Source organism: Daucus carota, chromosome 2 (genome assembly GCF_001625215.2).
Source record: "Daucus carota subsp. sativus chromosome 2, DH1 v3.0, whole genome shotgun sequence".
Classification (NCBI taxonomy): Eukaryota; Viridiplantae; Streptophyta; class Magnoliopsida; order Apiales; family Apiaceae; genus Daucus; species Daucus carota.
Genome location: NC_030382.2, coordinates 1,099,215 through 1,122,078, shown reverse-complemented (window position 1 = coordinate 1,122,078; position 22,864 = coordinate 1,099,215). Strand labels below are relative to the sequence as shown.

Sequence of the window (22,864 nt, the reverse complement as noted above, 5' to 3'; positions counted from 1 at the left end):
TATATATATCTAAAAAAACTAGAAATATATATATATATATATATATATATATATATATATATATAAATTACTAACCGTACAAAATCATAGGTTGCCTCCCAAGAAGCGCTTTTCTTTAACATCTTTGGCTAGACGTACCTTCTGTTCAAAGCTCCACCAAATTAACAGAGGTCTTGTCTTGAGCAACTTGTTCTCCCAGTAATGTTTTATCCGTTGTCCATTCACTTTAAATTCACCCTCTTGATTATCGCGTAATTTCAGAGCTCCATAGGGGTACACCTTGATGATAGTAAAGGGTCCAGACCACCTAGATTTCAACTTACCGGGAAATAATTTTAGCCTGGAGTTGAATAATAAGACTTGTTGCCCCACCTCAAACACTCGAGATTGAATATTTTTATCATGCCATTTCTTTGTCTTCTCCTTATAAAGCTTAGCATTCTCATAAGAGAAAAATCTGAGTTCCTCTAACTCATTAAGCTGTAACATTCTCTTTTCACCGGCCAGTTGCATGTCAAAATATAAATTTTTCAGAGCCCAATAAGCTTTGTGTTCAAGCTCAACTGGTAAATGACACGCCTTCCCAAAAACTAAGCGATACGGAGACATACCCAATGGAGTTTTATAAGAAGTGTGAGAAGCCCAAAGAGCCTCATCCAATCTTGTAGACCAGTCCTTACGATTCAGATTCACAACCTTCTGAAGAATACCCTTGATTTCTCTATTGGACAACTCAGCTTGCCCATTAGTTTGGGGATGATAGGCAGTAGCCACTTTGTGTTTCGCATTATACTTAGCCAACGTATTGGACAACAATTTATTCACAAAGTGTGTACCTTCATCACTGATGATTGCTCGTGAAGTTCCAAAGAGAGTGAAGATATGTTTGTTCAAGAACTTGACGACAACCTTGGCATCATTAGTGGGATAGGCAACAGCTTCCACCCATATAGAGACATAATCAACAGCCACCAAGATGTATTCATTTTTATAAGAAGGAGGAAACAGACCTATGAAATCAATTCCCCGCACATCAAACAACTCTACCTCATGAATATTTGTCAATGGCATCTCGTTCCTTCTTGATATATTTCCAACCCTATGACAACGATCACATCTAACCATATAGGCTTGAGCATCCTTAAATAATGAAGGCCAAAAGAAACCAGATTGCAATACTTTCGCAGATGTGCGTTGTCCACCAAAATGTCCACCGGAAGGAGATGAATGACAATGAAAAAGAATATCTTCTACCTCATATTCAGCAACACATCTTCTTATAATCTGATCAGCACCTTGTTTGAACAAATAAGGCTCATCCCAAAAATAAGATTTCATGTCATGTAAGAATTTCTTCCTTTGTTGGCTAGATAGATTTGGTGGCATCCATCCAGTAGCTAGATAATTAGCAAAATCAGCATACCATGGTGTAAAATTAGAGAGTTGTACCTTAAACATTTGCTCATGTCTCTTTTATAGGAATCATCAAGGAAGATTCATCAATATACTCCATTCTCGATAAATGGTCAGCCACTTGATTTTCCACACCCTTTCGATCTTGTATCTCGATATCAAACTCTTGAAGTAGAAGCACCCAACGAATTAACCGGGGCTTTGCATCCTTCTTTGCAATTAAAAAATTGATTGTCGAATGGTCAGTGAAGACAATCACTTTCGTGCCAACCAGATAAGAGCGAAACTTATCAAAGGCAAATACTACGGCAAGAAGCTCCTTTTCAGTCACCGTGTAATTCAAATGAGCTCCTGTCAAAGTACGACTTGCATAGTGTATAGGATGAAATACCTTGTTCTTTCTTTGACCCATTACTGCTCCCATGGCTTAATCACTACCATCACACATTAATTCAAATGGCATGCTCCAATCTGGAGCAATAATAATAGGTGCAGAAGTCAACCTTCGCTTTAATTCCTTGAAAGCCTTCTTACATGCCTCGTCAAACTGAAAAGGAGTATCATTCTCCAATAACTTGCAAAGAGGCTTAGAAATTGTAGAGAAGTCTTTATTGAACCGTGTGTACAAACCTGCGTGCCCAAAAAAACTTCGAATGCTCTTGACAGAGGAAGGAGGAGGTAACTTCTCCATGACTTCAATTTTCTCCTAATCAACTTCAATTCCTTTCCTTGAAACTTTATGTCCCAACACGATTCCTTCATTCACCATAAAAATGACATTTTTCCCAATTGAGTACAAGATTGGTGTATTCACATCGCTCTAAAACCTTCGCCAAGTTATAAAGACAATCATCAAAAGAATCCCCAAATACTGAGAAATCATCCATGAATACCTCTAAAAAGTCACCAACCATGTCTGAGAAGATAGCCATCATACATCTTTGAAACGTCTGAGGGGCATTACATAGCCCGAATAACACCCTTCTGAAGGAAAAAGTACCATAAGGACAAGTGAAAGTAGTCTTGTGTTGATCTTCGGGAGCAACTGTTATCTGATTATAGCCAGAGAACCCATCAAGAAAACAAAAATACTCTCATCCACCTAGTCTATCTAACAACTGATCAACAAAGGGGAATGGAAAGTGATCCTTTTTGGTGGCTTTGTTCAGCTTCCGATAATCAATGCAAATTCTCCAACCGGTGACTGTTCTCGTAGGGATCAACTCGTTATTTTCATTTTTTTATCACCGTTATTCCACCCTTCTTAGGCACACACTGAACTGGGCTCACCCATGCACTATCCGAGATCGGATAAATGATTCAGGCGTCTAACGACTTAATTACCTATTTCTTCACCACTTCCTTCATAATAGGATTCAATCTGCACTGACCTTCAATTGAACCTTTGGCACCATCCTCTAACAAGATTTTATGCATGCAAATAGAAGTGCTAATACCTTTGTTATCTGCAATACTCCACCCAATAGCTTTCTTGTGATTCTTCAGAAGCTCAACTAATTTCTCTTCTTGAGCCAGAGACAATTTAGCAGAAATAATAACAGGCAAAGTGGAAGAAGGTCCCAGATAAGCAACTCTGGTGGTTCATCAATTGATGTCTTACGAGTCTTGAATTCCCTCGATGACAAATCGAATGACTCAAAACGTCCCCTAGTTCTTGTAACCTATGAATTAGCTTCCAACCAAGCTAAGAGTTCAACGTTGTCATCTTCCTCTTGAGAAACATTCAATATTAATTGCTCCAAAGGATTATGAGAAGAATTAGAGTCTAATTTATTAGAAATTAGCTCATCAAATATGGTGATAGCCGAGCAATCTTCTACATCATCAGAATATTTCATTGCTTTGAAGACATTAAAAGTCACCTTTTCATCTTGAAACCTCATAGTTAGCTCTCCATTTTGCACATCGATGAAAGTTCTCCCTGTAGCAAGAAATGGTCTTCCCAAGATAATGGGAACCTCTCGATCAGCCTCATAGTCCAACACCATGAAATCAGCAGGAAATATGAACTTGTCTACCTTTACTTGAACATCCTCAATCTTTCCCTCTGGATGAGCAAGAGATCTATCAGCTAGTTGAAGAGTGACAGTAGTAGGCCGAACTTCTCCAATCCCCAATTTTCTGAACACCGACATAGGCATCAAGTTTATACTAGCCCCCAAATCACATAATGCCATCCCACAATAAGAGTCACCAATAGTGCAAGGAATAGTGAAAGTCCCTGGATCTTTCATTTTTGTAGGCAATTTATGTTGCAAGAATGAGCTACACTCCTTTGTCAGAGCTATAGTTTCAAACTCCCCTAGCCTTCTCTTTTTTGTAAGAATGTCCTTCATGAATTTCACATAGTTGGGCATCTGTTCAAGATCTTCTACAAGAGGAATATTCATGTGGAGTTGCTTCAAAACATCAAGAAATTTCTTGAACTGAACATCCTGTTTTTGCTTTTGAAACCGGTGAGGATATGGATGTTGTGGGTGAATGTGTGATTTTTCAGAAGAAGCCTTTAGGGGTGATACCTTGTCATTCTCGATTCCCTTACCTTCAGAATTTTCCTCATCACCACTCGGTTAAACAGAGTCAACCTGTTTAGCGTCAGTAGTAGTGTTCCCCAATACTTTTCTGCTCTTCAATGTCATGGCTTTATAATGTTCATTCCCAACACCCCTTAGGCTTTTTGGTGTCGCTAGGGAGAGTACCATGTGGTCGATTCCTCAGCTCATTAGCTAGTTGCCTAACCTGATTCTCTATGTTTTGTAAGGATGCCGCTTGACTTTGGACCAGATTCAGTTTGAGATCTACTAGCTTCATTCTTGATGATGTACTCCTTCAAATATTTTTAAGTGAATTACACTGAGGTGCTTGTTGAGAAAATCCAGGTGGATAATTGGACTTTACGTTGCCATTTGAAGTTCCAGAATTTGCCCCTTGATTGCTCCAAGAAAAATTAGGATGTTGCCTCCATGACTGATTGTAAGTATTCGAGTAAGGGTCGCCCTTATTTTGATTTCCCATGTAAAAGACAGATTCTGGATTTGAAGGACAACTATCATAAGTATGAGCCTCACTGCAAAATACACAACAAACATTCTTGGTTTGATTAATCTGTGAACTGAGGGATTGCTCCTTAGATTGATTACTGCCCATGCTCAGATTCTTGAGTATATGCTCCATAGATGCTAGTTGAGCCTTCATCGAAGTTATAGAGTCCACATCATAGATTCTAGCTACCTTTTTACCTGTTTGAGCTCTAGAAGATGACCACTGATAGTTGTTGGTAGCAATTGTCTCAAGAATTTCATAAGCCTGATTATAGGACTTAGAGAGAAGGGCCCCATTTGCTAATGCATCCGCAACCATCTTTGTTTGAGCATTGAGACCATTATAAAAAGTCTCCATCTGAATGCAATGAAGAATACCTGATGAGGACATTTTCTGAGTAATTCTTTAAATCTCTCCCATGCATCATACAAAGATTCATCATCTTGCTGTTGAAAAGAAATGATCTCATTCCGGAGCTTTGCATTCACATTGGGAGGAAAGTACTTGCTCAAGAACTTTTCTTTCAAATCATTCCATGTTGTGACTGATCCTACCAGTGAAGAATTTAGCCAGGTTCTAGCTCTGTCTCGCACAGAATAAGAGAATAATTTCAAGCGCAAAGCATCTTCAGTTACTCCTTGAAATTTGGAAGAATCACTGATCTCCATGAATAGATGAAGATGAAGATGAGGATCCTCGGTAGTGTTATTTTACACTAACTATAAGAAAGATTGTAGAAGGGGGGTTGAATACAATCTTTTACAAAATTAAAAGATTCAAGAACAGTTAACACTTATAATAACAGAAAAGATAAACACCAGATATTAAGAATACAAGTGGATTGAATGATCCACCTGTGAGATTTTATATAGAAGAATCTGTGGATTGGTTACAATTCTCACAGCTGCAGGTTCAACACTTGAACTTTTTCTAACACTCAAATTTTCTCACAAGTAATTTCAACAAGTTCAACTTATGCTACTGACTTGGTTATATACTCCAAGTTTAATAAGTTTAACTAGAATACAAATTCTGCACTTTAAGCTAAACTATGCTACACATGTTTGTCTTATGCATGCCTTCTGTGATGTCTTCATCTTTGACCATCTTCTTTATTTGATCCAGATTGCATTGCATGACATAAGAATGTTTCTGGTTTTATTTATTGTTTTAATCAGGCTTCCATGTCTATTTTAGTGCAATTCAATCCATGTGACTTGTCAGAATTAAGCTCTAGTCACTTTCAATGGTTGTTTGCTTCATCCGTTGAAAGTGCCTTCATTCATCGAAAGAATTACAAAATTTATCGATCGAGCACTGTTCCAGTCTCATCAGTTGAATACTTCAGCTTCATCAGTTGAACACTTTGTCTTCATCAGTTGAATGCTTGGTCTTCATCAGTTGAAACATAGTGCACTCTTCATTGTTGAATTGTTACAACTCATCAGTTGAATATCCTTCACTTAGACAAAATTACATGGCATTGGATATTTACAATTATCCATCATATTCTATCCATCCGTTGATAATTCTAAAGATAAGTGATACAACAATTACAACTAAATTTTGATAAAGATTCTAATTAAAACATGTTACAAAGTGTTTATGTTATCATCAAAATTATTGATTCCTAACAATCTCCCTCAATTTATGACTGGAGAAGATGCAAACATAAATTCTACACTTAATGATAACAAAACACAAATAAACCAAAGTACAAAATTTAATTGAAAGAGATAGAAAGTTTAAAGATGATTTTGCTCCTCCAGACTGAGCAGTTCACTTATTCCTAGAAGATCTTCTTCTGGACTTAAGATTTTCTTCAATAATTTCAATCAGTTTTTGAAAGATCCTGTAGAACCATTCTTCATCACTATCTTGTCTGTTGAGCTTGGATTGGAGAGTTTTCAGAGTATTGATATTAGCAGCTTTGAGTTGATCTTTAGGCCTGAAGAATCTCCTAACACCCTGTTGTCCATAAACTCCATAATGGGGGTTGGCTCATAATGAATTTTCTTTCCAGTGTAGGGAATCTTCAGTTTTCTTGGCATGCTACTATCAGGACTCAACTCATTCCTGATTTCTTGAATTCTCTTTAACCCCATCTGCTTGGCTGGTGGTGTGTAGCGTCCAGTTCTTCTCATTGCAGCAAAAATCTTGGTGAGAATACTAAATCCTTCAGTACTGAGAACTCTGTGAAGAGGCCAGACAACATCTCTGTTAGGTCCTGAAACGATTGTAGAAGGGGGGGTTGAATACAATCGTCACTAAAAAATCGCGGCGGAATAATCTGATTTGAATTAAACTTGTTAATTAGATTTTAATTAATTAATATAACAATGTTTTAAGTCGTTATATAATTAATAAGGTTCGTTTTAATGTCCACTAAAGTTCGTAGAATAAATTCGACAGGATGTATGAAAGGCATATGTTCAGCCTATTTGTATTTAAAGAGGTACAACTCAACTCAGATAAAAAGCTCAGTAAATAGCAAGTCAACGGAATCCGTACGAAGAACGTCAAATGATTTATGGGAATTATATGTCAGATAAATTCCAGGATGCTGCTACACACCACTGAAAGAAGTTCATTAATATGTTCAAGCCTCAGTGCACAAATAATCTGTTAGGCCGAATAAACTCACTATATAAGATAATATAGTGAACACAATCAAGAATAAAACACCAGTATAAGAGAATAATTCAACTAAACTCTTATTCACAATTCACAGTAGCTTACAAATAATCTCTTAGTGATTTATAATTTATCACTAAGAGCTGCTAGGTTACACGAATGATACTCAATTGATAACTCATCTAGAGTAAACCCTAAGCTGTGTTTATATACACAGTTACATGATATCTACTGATTGATTTATAAATATCTTCTTCCTAAAATAATCTAATCAGTAGCTATCCTTCTGTTGTCCTGATCTGCACAATCTCTCTTGATCTTTATCTTCCTTACTTAGTCAGATATGCTCCTGAAAATCAGCCGCCTGCAAACTCTGATCATCGCTTAAACTCTGATCCAGCTAAACTCTGATATTTGCTTCTGCACACTAAACAAGTTAGATACCTGTGACATCATCAAATATGTAACAATCTCCCCCAACTTGTACATTAGACATAATGAACAAGTTCTATATATTTACTGATGATGTCAAAAACAATCAAGGACAAATGCAAGAAATAATTAATCTGCATAAATGAATCATAACTTACAGATTGAGCAGAACTAATTACAACTTACAGTACATATCAGAACTTAGTCAGCCAATCAGTCTATACCCATAGCTCTCCTTAACAAACTTGGTAATCAGATCTTCTTCAATTTGTTTCAGAGTTTGTATCATTTGAGCTTTGACAGTCTTCAATTCTTCATCTTCATCTCCTGTCTGGTATATGGCTGATCTCAAAGCATTAGCTTTGCTTCTCTTCATTGCTTCTCCAAGCTGAATGACTCTAGGCCTGTCTGCTTCATTATTATAACCCAAGATTCTGGTGTTTGCAATAGTCTCCATCACAGAGCTATTCTTCTCCATGCTGATCTCAGAACCATCATCTTGAGCTATTTGTGGAATGTATTCTTCATCAGACTTTATTCCATAGAATCTTCTCTTTTCACTAATTGTTTTCTTCATCAGATCTGACCATCTCTGAGTTGCTTCATTCTTGATCTCTAACATATAGTGAAAATGTTCCAGCTCTCTCAGAGATTTCAGCAATAAATCAGCTTCTGATATTCTATACACTCTGCCAGATTCTAGAAATATAGCAATCTTTTCTTTATCTTCTGGCCCATCATGAGTGTCCATCAGAATCTGTACTGACTCAACTTTGTCAAGATCCTTCTGTGTAACAGCTTCTCCTACTTTTTCAGTCAGAGGATAAGGATCTCTGAAAGTAGTTGCTGAGCCTGTTTGAATCTTTTCTTTTCTATGACCAAGGCCAGTTGTGTCATAAGCTTCTTTCCCTCTGGTACCATGTGTTCTTACTCTGGTAAGCATTGAGCTTTCCTTGTATAAATTTGTACCAAGACTCCCATATAAACTCTTTTTCTTCTTCTGATCTTGAGTCTTTTCAGAATTTAACTTTAACCAAGAAGCTTTAGTTTCTTTGACTTTCTCTTCTTCAACTGGAACTTTAACTTGAGCATTGTCAGAGGTTAAAGCTATATCAGATATTGGCTTGCTTTCACCTCTTCTTCTTCTCATTAATCCAGCTTCTCTTTCTATAACTTGATCAGATACATCAGTAATTATATTTGCATTTCTGCTCAGCTCTAACATCCTCTTAGAAGGAATCTCTGATGCTATCTTGATCATTGACTTCTTTATTACAGGAGTAGCTGAAGGAACTCCATCAACAGGTTTCTTTCCTTTGTCTGCTATATCAGATTCAGATTGAGTCTGAGATCTAGTTCTTGGTCTGTTGATATCAGTGTAGTTTACTTCACTGATTACTATTCCCTTTTTCTTTGGAATTTCCTGCTTTTGAGAGGAATCAGTAATCTGTCTTTGCTCATCAGATTTTGTCTTGCTGATCTTCTTCTTCTCAGCAGCCAATCTTTCTTCTTCCAGTCTGATGGCCTCAATATCCACTCCTGGATTTTCTTTTTCAAAGATTTTTCTTGCCATAGCTTCATCAATTGCTTGCAAGGAAGGAGATTTATAAAAGAGAGTAGTTTCTTTGCCTCTGAACTTCAGAGTTTGACAAAATCTCTGAGACTCAGGGTCTCCAGCTTCAATCAGCTTTTCAGCTTCAGCAACCAAGTTTTCTTTCTTCTTTTCCACTTCAGAGTTCACAAGATCAATTTCTTTGGATAATGCATCTGAATCTCTGACTGCTTTGGTTATGTTCTGAGCTTGAGTTACAACAGTCAGTTCCATTGATCTGTGTTTTTGAGATTCTCTGGGTGGTCTCTCAGAGCTTGCTGCTTCTCTACTGTTCTTCTTTGTTTCTTTACTTTGCAGCAGCTTCAGCTTCTGCTGTTTGTTTATTTCCCCTTTTTCTGCCTCATCATCATCTGGCTTTTTCCTTTTTAATTGCTGATCAGGTTTGCATTTGTCTTTGGATGTTTTCTCCCCCTTTTTGACATCAGCAGAGGTGAGAACCTGTACCAGCTGTGCCACAGAAGCACTCAAATCTGCCAGAGTATAATTCATTGAAGCCTGAGTGGCTTCAATAGAGGTAAGCCTATCTTCCACAGAAGGTGATGTGGTTCTGCACATCCTGTGATTATATGACAAGTGACAAATTTTCCTTCTAGCAGGCTCAGAAAATGGAATTGGAGAGCTTGGAACTGCAGGTGCTGTAAATGGAGTGGATTCCCTAATTGGTGACAGTATCTTAACTGGGGAATCAACCCTTTCTGGTGAATTTTCTCTGACTGGCTCAGAGATTATAGGAGTTGATGTGACTTCTGTTCCTTCATCATCATCAATGTCTGCAAGACAAATACTCAGAGTATGTGACTCTAGAGCTTCAGTAGCTGCATCAGAGTTTGCAGCTTCAGTAATCTCCTGAGCAGGAGCTGCAACAAGAACTTCAGGTTGAAGCAGAGAATCCTGAATCATTTGCAAAACCAACTCTATCTGTGCATCTTCTGATTGATTGGGGACAGCAGGAACTGTTTCTGACACAAGAATATCAGCTGCTAATTTCTCTTCAACAGATTTTGCCCCTTCAGATTGATCATTGTGATCAGGGGTTGACTCTGACATTTGTTGGTTAGCTGCAGCAATATCAAGTGGCACTGCAGAGATAGGTTCTATCAACAATGGTTCTGCAGATTGATCAGAGAATGGAATCAAAGGTTGTTTAGGATCGTCTGATTGTGGTGGTTCCACAGTCAGATCAGTAACAGAGGTTGCCTTTATTTTCTTTCTCAGTTTCTTTGCTGGTGGAGGAGGAGGAATATCTTCTTCTGATTCAGAATCTGAAATCTTCTGAAGGAATCTTCTTTTCCTGGGAGGAGGAGATGGCTGTTTGGATGGGGATCTAGAAGACCTCAGTACTCTTTTTGGTGAAGATATTACAACTGGTCCTTGTTGAGAAGAACCAGAGGTTGGTTTGGGATCTGCAGTTACTATTGGGTTACGATCTGGAGATGGAGGCTGTGGGATATTCTCATCAGAGAATAAGGCTTCATACTTGTCTGGTAAGGCTATCTTTAGTTTATCCTGTACAGTCACAGGAATAGCAAATACAGGCACAACATTCTTTTTACTATCTTTCTTAATCAGATCAGTAAAAGCTCTTTTGGTAATTTTAAATGGGAGTTCATTTCCATCTTCAGGAAGGGGCACATCAGGGAAGCAGTAAGAAAATATAAGCTGACAAAATCTTGAGTAGTAGACAATATTCATATTTTCTTTTCTCCTATCACCAATGAATCTCAAAATAGAAGTGGCAATATCAAATTTGAGATTGTGGATTAGAAAATACCCAATCTGCTGGCTGAAGATGGGAATGGCATCAAAGTTGCTACATTTGTTGCCGAAAGCCCTGGTGATGCAATCATAAAAGAAGCTCCACTCCTTGCAAAGATGTGGACGCTTAAGTTCCCCCATTTTGTCTGTGCTTGCTGTGTACCCAAGAAAGATCATCATGTCCCTCAGAGTTTGAGTAGGGACTGATGAATCAAACTTTTTCTCTTCAGGAAGATGAAGAGCCTTCCTGATAGTTGCAGGTGAGATAGCATATTCTTGACCTTCATAATTGCAGGTCAGAGATGGACAACCATTTTCACCTCCATCATCGTAGTTTGCTGATCTCCAGAGGGTGAGAACTTGAGAAGGAGAGATTAACTCTGGCTCAGTCAGAGCATACATCAGCTCACTGTGCGCCAGGAAATCTTGAATAAGATGAAACTCCTTGGGTGCTTCATCGTTATCCAGAATGGCTGAGTAGTTATTGGTGACAAATTTTGCTCCATTGAACTCGAAGGCAGTAGTCGACATGATTTCTGAAAAGAAAATGAGAGTTTGAAGTTATGCACGTATGGTGTTTGACAAAATGTTTGAGAGAAAATGAGAAGAGGGTTTGAGAGAGAGAGAGTAAAATACGTGTGTGAAAAGTGAAGAGAGAAAATTCAAAATCGATATATATACGATTGTATATACGAAACTTTGATTTTCCCGTTAGTGGGGCACGTGGCAAAAGCTGAACGGTAAAAAAACTTGGTAGTGGAGAAGTAATAATTAGTGGCGTGTGAATCTGAACAAACATGCACCATTTACCAATAAAACACAATTAATTACCGTGTTTTTCTCCACTCAGGAATTCAAATGGTTTTTCTACCGTTTGATAATAAAAACTAATATTATCTGACCAAAATATTTATTTTAACTCGGACTTCGATCAGAGACTGACCATTGACCAGAGTTTAAATAAATGACTTATAAATTGACAAATCAGAGAGTGATCATAGAATCTTGTAATGATGAGAGATAGATATTCAAGATCTAAACGACACTTGCTCCTCAGAGTTTGCAAATATTTGTTGAACTCTAGTCAAAAATTACTCGAAGCCAAAAAAAAAATTGTTAATCACAGAAGTGGAGTGAGGTGTGTGTTAACATGAATATTCTAATGTTACAGAGATTGTCAAATTTCTTAATTAATATTAGAAAGAATCAGATAATAAGAAAATGTTTTAAGCATCTCATAAGCCGAGTTTCTCACAAATGAATCAGAGTATACTTATTTCTTCTCTTTGGAATCACAAATGTCTTTTTGAAAGGAAACTCCTCATGGTAAGTGAGTTATAACCTTTATTAGACTTTTTGTTTTCTCAGAGTATTTCTCCAGTAATCAGAGAATGTGAAAAGTCACCAAAAAAATTGTTTCAATTTTTGATGCATTTGCTTAATACCAGCAGTGCACTTGGTTCTTTCCTTTCACAAATTTTCTAAGATCTCAAAGGAGTACCTGAGATTATTTCTTTTGTTTTTCTTTTCTTTCGATTTTCTTTACTGAGAAGAAATTTCTTGAGGATCCATAACTGAAATATATTAACTCTTAGCTCATGAGAGGAGAAAAGCAGATTCTTTTCTGAGTACATATCTACTATTTAAGAAGTAAGACAGTCTAGGTAACAAAATTAACTCATGTGATGTGTGTTAAGGATTTCCACAGCTGTAATATCACAAAGTTCAGACTTTAGAGAGGCTTATGACTAGATTCAATTAAGTGCAACATATTCTTCACAGGAATATCTTTCATCAAGAAAAAAAAATTCAAGTCATCAGAGTTTGTCGGGTCAGAGTTTAAATATCAGAGTTTATCAAGTCAGAGTATAATCATCAGAGTCTTGATCAGAGAATAACAGATGCAGTTGTAGATCATGTTAACAATAGCAAACATTAACAGATATAGTATTATGCAATGTATCAGAGTTTAGAGAGGACCAGAGATCATCCCTAATTCGTTTACAAGCCTTGTAAATGTTGCTTCAGCCAGAGGTTTGGTGAAGATATCTGCCAACTGCTGATCTGTTGGAACAAAGTGAAGCTCTACTGTTCCTTCCATCACATGTTCTCTGATAAAATGATACCTTATGCTGATGTGCTTGGTCATGGAGTGCTGTACTGGATTTCCTGTCATAGCAATAGCACTTTGGTTATCACAATAAATAGGAATTTGAGTCAGAGTTAACCCATAATCCAGTAGTTGATTCTTCATCCATAAAATCTGAGCACAGCAGCTTCCTGCAGCAATATACTCTGCTTCTGCAGTGGATGTGGAAATAGATTTTTGTTTCTTACTAAACCAAGAAACTAATCTTCCTCCAAGAAATTGACAGCTCCCACTTGTACTTTTTCTGTCTATTTTGCATCCTGCAAAATCTGCATCAGAGTAACCAATCAGTGTAAAGTCTGATTCTCTGGGATACCAGAGTCCCATCTCAATTGTTCCTTTGAGATATTTGAAAATCCTCTTGACTGCTACAAGGTGTGGTTCTCTTGGATCTGCTTGAAATCTTGCACAGAGACAGGTTGCATACATGATATCAGGTCTACTAGCAGTCAGATATAGGAGTGAGCCTATCATACCTCTGTAGTTAGTAATTTCTACTGGTGAACCAGTATCTTTATCTAACTTAGTGGCAGTTGCCATTGGAGTGGTAGCAGCTGAGCTATCCTGCATGCCAAATTTCTTTAGCAGGTTCTTGGTATATTTAGACTGATTAATGAAAATTCCTTCATCAGTCTGTTTAACTTGAAGTCCCAAAAAATAGCTCATTTCTCCCATCATGCTCATCTGATATCTAGACTGCATAAGCTTTGAGAATCTCTCACAGAGTTTAGGATTAGTAGACCCAAAAATAATATCATCTACATAGACTTGAACTAATAGCAGGTCATTACCATGGTTGAGATAAAAAAGAGTTTTATCAATTGTACCTCTGTTGAAACCACTGTCCAAAAGAAATTGAGCCAGAGTTTCATACCATGCTCTAGGTGCTTGCTTTAGTCCATACAGTGCTTTATCCAATCTGTAGACATGATCTGGAAATTTTGTGTCCACAAATCCTGGAGGTTGTTCAACATACACTTCTTCCTCCAACTCCCCATTGAGAAAAGCACTCTTTACATCCATCTGAAACACTTTGAACTTCTTGTGTGCTGCATAAGCCAAGAAAATTCTGATTGCTTCCAATCTGGCAACTGGAGCAAAGGTCTCATCATAGTCAATTCCTTCTTGTTGAGAGTATCCCTTAGCTACCAGTCTGGCTTTATTTCTTGTAATTACACCATCACTGTCTGTTTTGTTCCTGAAAACCCATTTAGTACCAACTATTGATCTGTTCTTTGGTCTTGGTACAAGTGTCCAGACTTTATTTCTCTCAAATTCATTTAATTCCTCCTGCATTGCTGTTACCCAGTCTGCATCCTTCAAGGCTTCTTCCACTTTCTTTGGTTCTGTTTGAGATAAAAATGAATGAAATAAACACTCATTTGCTGTTGCAGTTCTGGTTTGTACTCCAGCATCTGGATCCCCAATAATCAGATCTGGTGTATGAGACTTTGTCCATTTTCTTTCATGTGGCAGTTGATTTCTGGAACTAGATCCTCCCCCATGATCCATGCCAGTATCATTCTGAGTTTCTGATGCCTCTCCCCCATTATCCATGCTATCTCCATGAGCATTCTGAGTTTCTGATGCTCCCCCTGAAGATGTGTTCTCCTGATTCTCTGATGTAGAGTGATCAGAGTTTGAGGAGTCAGAATCAGAGTTTGTGTTTTCTGCCGAGTCTGCAACATTTTCATTCAGATTTTTATTTTGAAAGTGCTCCCCCTCAACATGTGCTTGAGGTTGATGATTAGTAGTGACATGTTCTGATATTGTCTCAGAGTCAGAGTTTATGGAATCAGAGAATGCATCTTCATCTTCAAATCTCAGTTGCTCATGATCTTCAAAATCTTCCATTCCAGTAATTTTCTTATCATCAAAGGACACATGAATGGATTCCATGATTACCCTTGTTCTCAGATTGTAAACTCTGAAGGCTTTTGTTGATAAGGGATAACCAACAAAAATTCCTTCATCAGCTTTTAAATCAAATTTAGTCAGCTGTTCAGGATGATTTTTCAGAACAAAACATTTACATCCAAAAATATGGAAGTATTTGAGATTTGGTTTTCTGCCTTTAACCATTTCAAATGGAGTTTTCCCATGTTTGTTAATCAGAGTTGCATTCTGTGTGAAACAGGCAGACTGCACAGCTTCAGCCCAGAAGTAGGTTGGTAGCTTTGCTTCCTCCAACATGGTTCTAGCAGCTTCAATCAGAGTTCTGTTTTTCCTTTCTACAACACCATTTTGTTGAGGTGTTCCAGGTGCTGAAAATTCCTGTTTAATGCCATTTTCTTTACAGAACTCCTCCATCTTGAAATTCTTGAACTCAGTGCCATTATCACTTCTGATGATCTTTACTGCATCTTTAGAGATTTTATTCAGCTGTCTGACATGCTCAATCAATAAAGATGGTGTTTCATCCTTGCTGTGAAGAAAATATACCCATGTATATCTGGTAAATTCATCAACAATGACCAGAGTATATCTCTTCTTTGCAATGGACATTATATTTACTGGTCCAAAAAGATCAACATGCAGCAGATGATATGGCTCAAGAATTGAGGACTCAGTTTTACTTTTGAAAGAAGACTTCCTCTGTTTTGCTTTCTGACAGGAATCACAGAGTCCATCTGGAGTAAAAACTGATTTTGGAAGTCCTTTCACAAGATCTTTCTTCACAAGTTCATTTATATTATTGAAGTTCAGGTGAGATAATTTCTTGTGCCAGTTCCAGCTTTCTTCAATACTGGCTCTGCCAAGTAGACAGATTACAGAGCTTTCAGAGTTTAAAGATAGCTTAGTTTCATAGATGTTGCCATGTCTGTATCCTTTCAGAACAACTTTTCCAGTTCTTTTACTAATGACCTCACAGTGTTCTTCCAAGAAATTGACATGATATCCTCTGTCACAGATTTGACTTATGCTCAGCAGATTGTGCTTAAGTCCTGAGACCAGAGCTACAGATTGAATGATGACATTTCCAAGATTGATATTGCCATATCCCAAAGTTATCCCTATGTTGCCATCTCCATAAGAAACATTTGGGCCAGCCTTCTCCACAAAGTCTGATAGCAGGGCTTTATTTCCTGTCATATGTCCTGAGCATCCACTGTCCAGAACTAGGATGTTTTTCCTGTTGCCCTGCAATCACATACATAACTAATGATTAGTTTTAAGGACCCAGACTTGCTTGGATCCTTTGTTCTTGTTAAGTTTGTTAACACTAGCAGCGGAAGATTTATCAGAGTTTATATCAGAGTTTGTGCTAACAGACTTTTTAACAGATGCTGAACTAGGAGAATCAATCTTTTTCTTCAAAGAAGGTTTTAATTCATAATAATTGTAGTACAAACTATGATATTCCTTACAAGTGTAAATGGAATGCCATAAACTACCACAATGAAAACAAGGATTCTCTGGTCTAAATCTAGTATTCCTAGTCTTAACTTCTGATTTTGGAGACATAGCATTTATGTCCTTATTTTTCCTGCAAAAAGAAGCAAGATGATTAGGATTACCACAATTATGACAAGTTTTCCTAGGAGCATTTGGAATAGGCATGTAATTGTTGCTTTTGTTTATTCCAACCTTTCCATTCCTATTTTTCCTAGGTTCCTTAATCCTGTTTTCTTTCTTAACCTCCTTGAGTTTATGCTTAAGCTGTTTCTGAGTCATTAAACCAATATTAACCTGTTTAGGAGTATCAGTTTTTGATTTGTCCTTAGTCTTTGATTCTGAAACAAATCTTACTGGAACTACCTTAGGTTTTTCAATTTTAATGGTTTCTTGTTTATATGACTCAGCTTCATTTTTATCAGAGTAACCTAACCCTTTCTTCCAGTTCCCACTCTCTAAGATATTCTGAGTAGTCTTCCCTGAGTTAGTCCAAGTTCTGATTATCTCTCTTTCCTTAGCAAGTTCTGATTCAAGAGAAGCATTTTTCTTTAAGAGTTCATTTTTAACAAAGATAGAATCATCTCTTTCCTTCTGAACTTCAAGCATCTGAACTAGTTCCTTTTCAAGATAATCATTTCTTTTCTTAACATCCAAGATCTCAGATTTTAATCTGTCATTTTCTAATGTCTGATCTCTATAACTAACATGCAGAGTTTTAAGAAACAATCTTAATTCAGTTATATCCTCAGTATCAAAAGCAAGAGTGGAATGAGGTACCTTAGTTTCAACAGTCTCAGTGCTGTTGTCCATGTTTGCCATCAAGGCATAGTTGACTTCTTCCTCTGATTCTGATGAGTCTGCCCAACTCCCCTTCTTTGTGATAAAGGCCTGTTCCTTTTCTTTCTTAGCCTTCTTGCACTCAGTTGCAAAATGTCCTTTCTCTCCACAATTAAAGCAGGTGTATTTAGACTTATCAGATTTTCCAGATTTTTCTTCTTTGCCTTCATTCCTTTTGAAGACCTTCTTATCAGAGTTTCTGTCTTTCCTTGAGAACTTCTTCCCTTTGTTGAAGTTCTTGTAAGCCATCTTCTTGAAGCTTTTTACCATTAATGCTGCCAGCTGCATCATCTCAGTATCACTGTCATCAGAGTCTGAAGGAATATCAGAGTCTGAGTCAACATCAGAGTTTGATGACTCAGTATCAGACTTTTTGACAATTGCTTTTCCTTTGCTTTTCACAGTTGAATCTTCTTGAACTTTTAGGGCAACTGGTTTGGGTTTCCCACCATGTCGTTTGCTCCTTTGCTCCATCTCAAGTTCATGAGTTTTCAACCTTCCAAAGATTTCATCCAGAGACATCTCTTCAAGATCAAGATTGTCTCTTATAGTGGTTACTTTCAAATCCCACTTTTCAGGAAGAGCAAGCAGAAATTTGAGATTTGAGTCTTCCAGATCATATTCTTTATCCACAAGAGACAAGTCATTCAGCAGCTTGACAAATCTATCATAAAGATCAGTCAGTGATTCACCTGATTTTGAATCAAAGTGTTCATACTCTTGAGTAAGTATGGTCCTTCTGTTCTTTTTGATGGCTTTGGTTCCTTGACATCTGACTTCCAAAGCATCCCATATCTCCTTTGCAGTTTTGCATCCAATTACTCTATTTGACATAGCATTGTCCAGAGCACTATGCAACAGATGCTTCACCTTTGCATCTTTACTTATAGATGAGATGTCCTCTGGAGTATAGTCCTTCTTCTCTTTAGGGATCATCTTCTGGGGTTCATCTCCCACTGCAACAGAGAGCTTTGTTGGCATGTGTGGACCATCATAAATTCTATCCAGATATTCTGGATCTGTAGATTCCAGAAACATGATCATTCTTACTTTCCAGACAGAATATTCAGATGCCCTGAGGACCGGAACCCTAAGAGACTCATATCTACTGTTTTGTGATTTCTCAGACATGATTGTGTGATTAAGATCTCACTGTAGGTATATCAACAAACCTGGCTCTGATACCACTTGTTAGGCCGAATAAACTCACTATATAAGATAATATAGTGAACACAATCAAGAATAAAACACCAGTATAAGAGAATAATTCAACTAAACTCTTATTCACAATTCACAGTAGCTTACAAATAATCTCTTAGTGATTTATAATTTATCACTAAGAGCTGCTAGGTTACACGAATGATACTCAATTGATAACTCATCTAGAGTAAACCCTAAGCTGTGTTTATATACACAGTTACATGATATCTACTGATTGATTTATAAATATCTTCTTCCTAAAATAATCTAATCAGTAGCTATCCTTCTGTTGTCCTGATCTGCACAATCTCTCTTGATCTTTATCTTCCTTACTTAGTCAGATATGCTCCTGAAAATCAGCCGCCTGCAAACTCTGATCATCGCTTAAACTCTGATCCAGCTAAACTCTGATATTTGCTTCTGCACACTAAACAAGTTAGATACCTGTGACATCATCAAATATGTAACATAATCTTTTGTGGCACGTCCAGGAGTTCAGAAGATATAAAGTTTCTATACTTTATTTTATCAGAAGATTCCATTTAATGAAGAAGTACTTACAAGACGGAGACTCGACGAACAAATCAATTTCCTAATGTTTATTTGACAAAGAATATTTGATTTAACTAGATACAGATGAACCAGACAGTACATCTGTGTATCAGTTATTCAAATTAAATATTTGAAGTCAAGCAGAGTTGGTGGTTCGTTCGTTCGACTGATCAAGACGGAGTTATTAATGTTTAAAGAAGACGGGAAGCAATTCTACTGATGAATGGGTGATTAAATATTTAATAGATTATTATTTCACTTCATAAATAATTATATTAATTATGTAATTTATTTATTAAGTTGATTCTCTCTCGAATTAATTTAATTTATGAATTTATATGATTAACTTAATTAAGTGGATAATTTTCTATTTTAAATATATGTCAAATTACATTTCAATCACCTACACTTTGGCATCAAGACAATCTGTTTTGTCTTGTTAATTTGTAAAGGATTCGGCAAGACAATCTCTTTAGATTGTCTTACCGAATGTTATGTAACTTACAAGACATTCTCAATTGTCTTACTAAGTTCCTGAATCAACTGCCAAGACAACCAGTCTTTGTCTTACCGAAGAAATCAGGAGGAGTGCAAGACATTTGTTGATTGTCTTACCGAAGAAATCAGGAGGCGTGCAAGACATTTGTTGATTGTCTTACCGAAGAAATCTGGAGGCGTGCAAGACATTTGTTGATTGTCTTACCGAATGATGATCAGCAAGACAATCCTTGATTGTCTGACCGAATGTTGATTGTCTGACCGAATGAAGATTGTCTGACCGAATGAAAATTGTCTGACCGAGCTCAGAATTGTCTTGCTAGCTTTAAAAATTGTCTTTCTGCTGTGTCTTGTGCTTGCAAGGCAATCTAAAATTGTCTTGCCCTTGCCACTTTGTCTTTGCTACTCACAATTGTCTTGTCTTTCAATTGTCTTACAAGTACAAATGCTTTGCCTATAAATATGGCTTTGCATTCTTCATTTTTAGTGTTCATCACTTTGTAAATCAAAGCATTTGTAAAGCTTTCAAGTTGTTCGTAACTTGCTTGATCGTTATATCCACAGTTTTCTGTGCTTTGATAACCCGGTTGTTTTAATCACTAAATCTAGAATATACCCTGTCGAATTTATTCTACGAACTTTAGTGGACATTAAAACTGAACCATTTTAATTATATAACGACGTCAAACATTGTTATATTAATTAATTATAATCTGATTAACAAATCATATTCAATCAGATTCACTTCCGCGACGATTTGGTACTGATTGTATTCAACACCCCCCCTTCTACAATCATATCTGGACCTAACAATTGGCATCAGAGCGGTTGATACCATTTTTCGTATCAGATCATATACACACTCTGTAACGTCCAAATATTTTTTATTCGAATTAATTTTATTCCAAAAATTAATTTTGATTTAAAATATTTTTCTTTCAAAAATCCAAATCTCATCCAAACACTATTCACTTCAAATCCTTAAACATGAGTACACAAAAGATCAGTAGCATTAAAATCCCACCGTTCAGCAAGGAACACTTTGGCCTATGGAAGAGGCACATGTTCCTATTCCTCCGCACTGCGAACAGAAAATACATCGGGATTTTGGACAAAGGTGTTACTACTCCGATGAATGTCATATTAGCACACGAAGAGGATGGTGTGTTAATACCTCATCAGATCATTCCGAAAGAACTTTCTGAGTACACAGATGAAGAGAGTGAACAGATGAATTTAGATGATGGTCTTCAACTAATTTTGGTTGAATCTCTAGATCCAGTGATGTACAATGCTGTTGTAAATTGTACGAATGCCAAGCAAATCTGGGATACATTAGAGATTATCAATGAAGGCTCAGAGGAAGTTAGGGAAAACAAGAAAGAGATACTGATGGCTCAGTATGAACAGTTTGGTTCCCATCCCGGTGAAGGGATTTCAGAAGTATTTATCAGACTTAATAATTTGATAAATAATTTAAATCTGAATGGGAAATTCTACGACAAGAAAGAGGTCAACATGAAGTTTCTCTTAACCCTTCCTGAACATCTGGAACACAGAATTACTGCCATCAGGGAAAGCAGAGATCTGAATGAGATTTCTCTGGAAAGACTCTACGGAGTTTTGAAAACTTATGAACTGGAGCAAGTTCAGAGTAAACAGAGATATGGCTGGGGTAAAACACAGAGCCATTCGAGAGCTCTAGTTGTTGAGTCACCTGTACTGGAAGAAAAGAAGAAGGATGTTGTTGTTCCTTCTAAGACTACTCAGGAATTTGTTGTACCTGAGATGGGTCAGACTGCTTCTTCCAGTGGTGACGAAGAGTTCTATACAATGGAAGAGCTTGAATAGTTAGAAGATCAATCTCTATCCCTGTTTGCCAAGAAGTTTGGAAACATGAGATTCCGGAAGAACCCTTCCTATAAATACAAACCTACTGGTAGTAAGTTTCAGAAGGGAGGCTATTCATCTTCAACAAGCAAAGGAGGATACAAGACTGGGATGGTGGACAGAAGTAAATTTAAATGTTTCAACTGTGGTGAACCTGGACACTTTGCAACTGAGTGCAAGCAGCCCAAGGTTCAAGGAAAGAGAAAGGATTCGTATGATGAGCTGAAGCAGAAGTATGATGCCTTAGTAAGAAAGCATCATGGTACTTCTGGAAGTCAAAGCTTCAAGAGCAAATCATATCTAGCAGAAGGGAAAAGCTGGGATGATACAGATAGTGATGAAGAAGAGCAGATTGGGAATGTTGCTCTCATGGCTAATGCTGGATCATCTTCACCTCCTCCTGCTGGAAGCTTTCAGGTAGATCCTACATGCCCTAAACTGTTTATGCAATTAGGACTTGAAAGAGATGATGCTATTAAAAAAGATGAAAGCTGCTAATCTTAAAATTGATACTTTAGTCTTAGAAATTCATGCTTATAAGATGAATGAGATGAAAGTATTAAAACCTAAAATAGAACAATTGACTATGGATTTAGGATTACAATGTGCTAAAGTCAAAGTTCTAGAGAAAGGTGAGATTGCTTTAAGACTTCAGCTAGACGAAGAGAAAGTTAAGTGTAAAGCCTTTAAGGATGCCTCCACTATAGTCAAAGAACTTAATGATAAACAAGAGATCAAGAGAACTGTTGGAATAGGTTTTGACTATAACAAATCCGTAGGTAAGGCTAGTAACATTACTCCTTTCAAGAAGAGTGCTGAGGAAAGAGGGATTCCTTTTGTTTTCAAAGATTCCCTTAAACCTTTGTTTAAAACCTCAGAAGCTGAACCTCTTTTAGAGACTCCTTTTGTCATTAGATATGAACTAAAACAGGAAGACCTTAAAATGAAAGAGAGTAATGAGATGAGAGATGAAATTCTGACAAACCTGAAACCAATCAAAGTGAAAGGCAATGTTAGGTTGCCTAAAGCTGGTTTAGGTGTCAACTCTGAAAGAACTAAGTTCAACAAGCCTAATAACTTTGTGAATAGTAAGAACAGAAACAATAGATGCCATTCTACTGAGAACTTTAAATCTGATAACAATAGTAGAGTAGAATCTGTTGATGTTCCTATTATTATGACTGATACTCCTGTTGTTCCTGCATTTGATGCATGTCATAAATCTTGTAGTGTTGATAATTGTATGACTTGTGCTTTCAATTTGATGTCTGCTTATTTTAAAAATTTGCATGCTAAAAATGAAAACACATCGCCTAGACAACACACAAACAACAAGCATGCTAGATCAAAGACTGCTAGTCCTACTCGTGTTAGGAAGGAGACTTATGTTCCAAAGCCTAAAACTAAGGTTTATAAGGCTGTTGTTAAGGAAG

At 37.0% G+C, this 22,864-nt stretch overlaps 1 non-coding gene across 1 annotated transcript; it reads left to right on the top strand.

Moving 5' to 3' along the window:
* The first annotated feature begins 4,848 nt into the window (after positions 1-4,848).
* On the top strand, positions 4,849-4,955 carry LOC135150911 (small nucleolar RNA R71). The gene has a single exon (XR_010289372.1). It is a non-coding gene; the product is annotated as a small nucleolar RNA R71 (small nucleolar RNA).
* Positions 4,956-22,864: the final 17,909 nt, after the last annotated feature.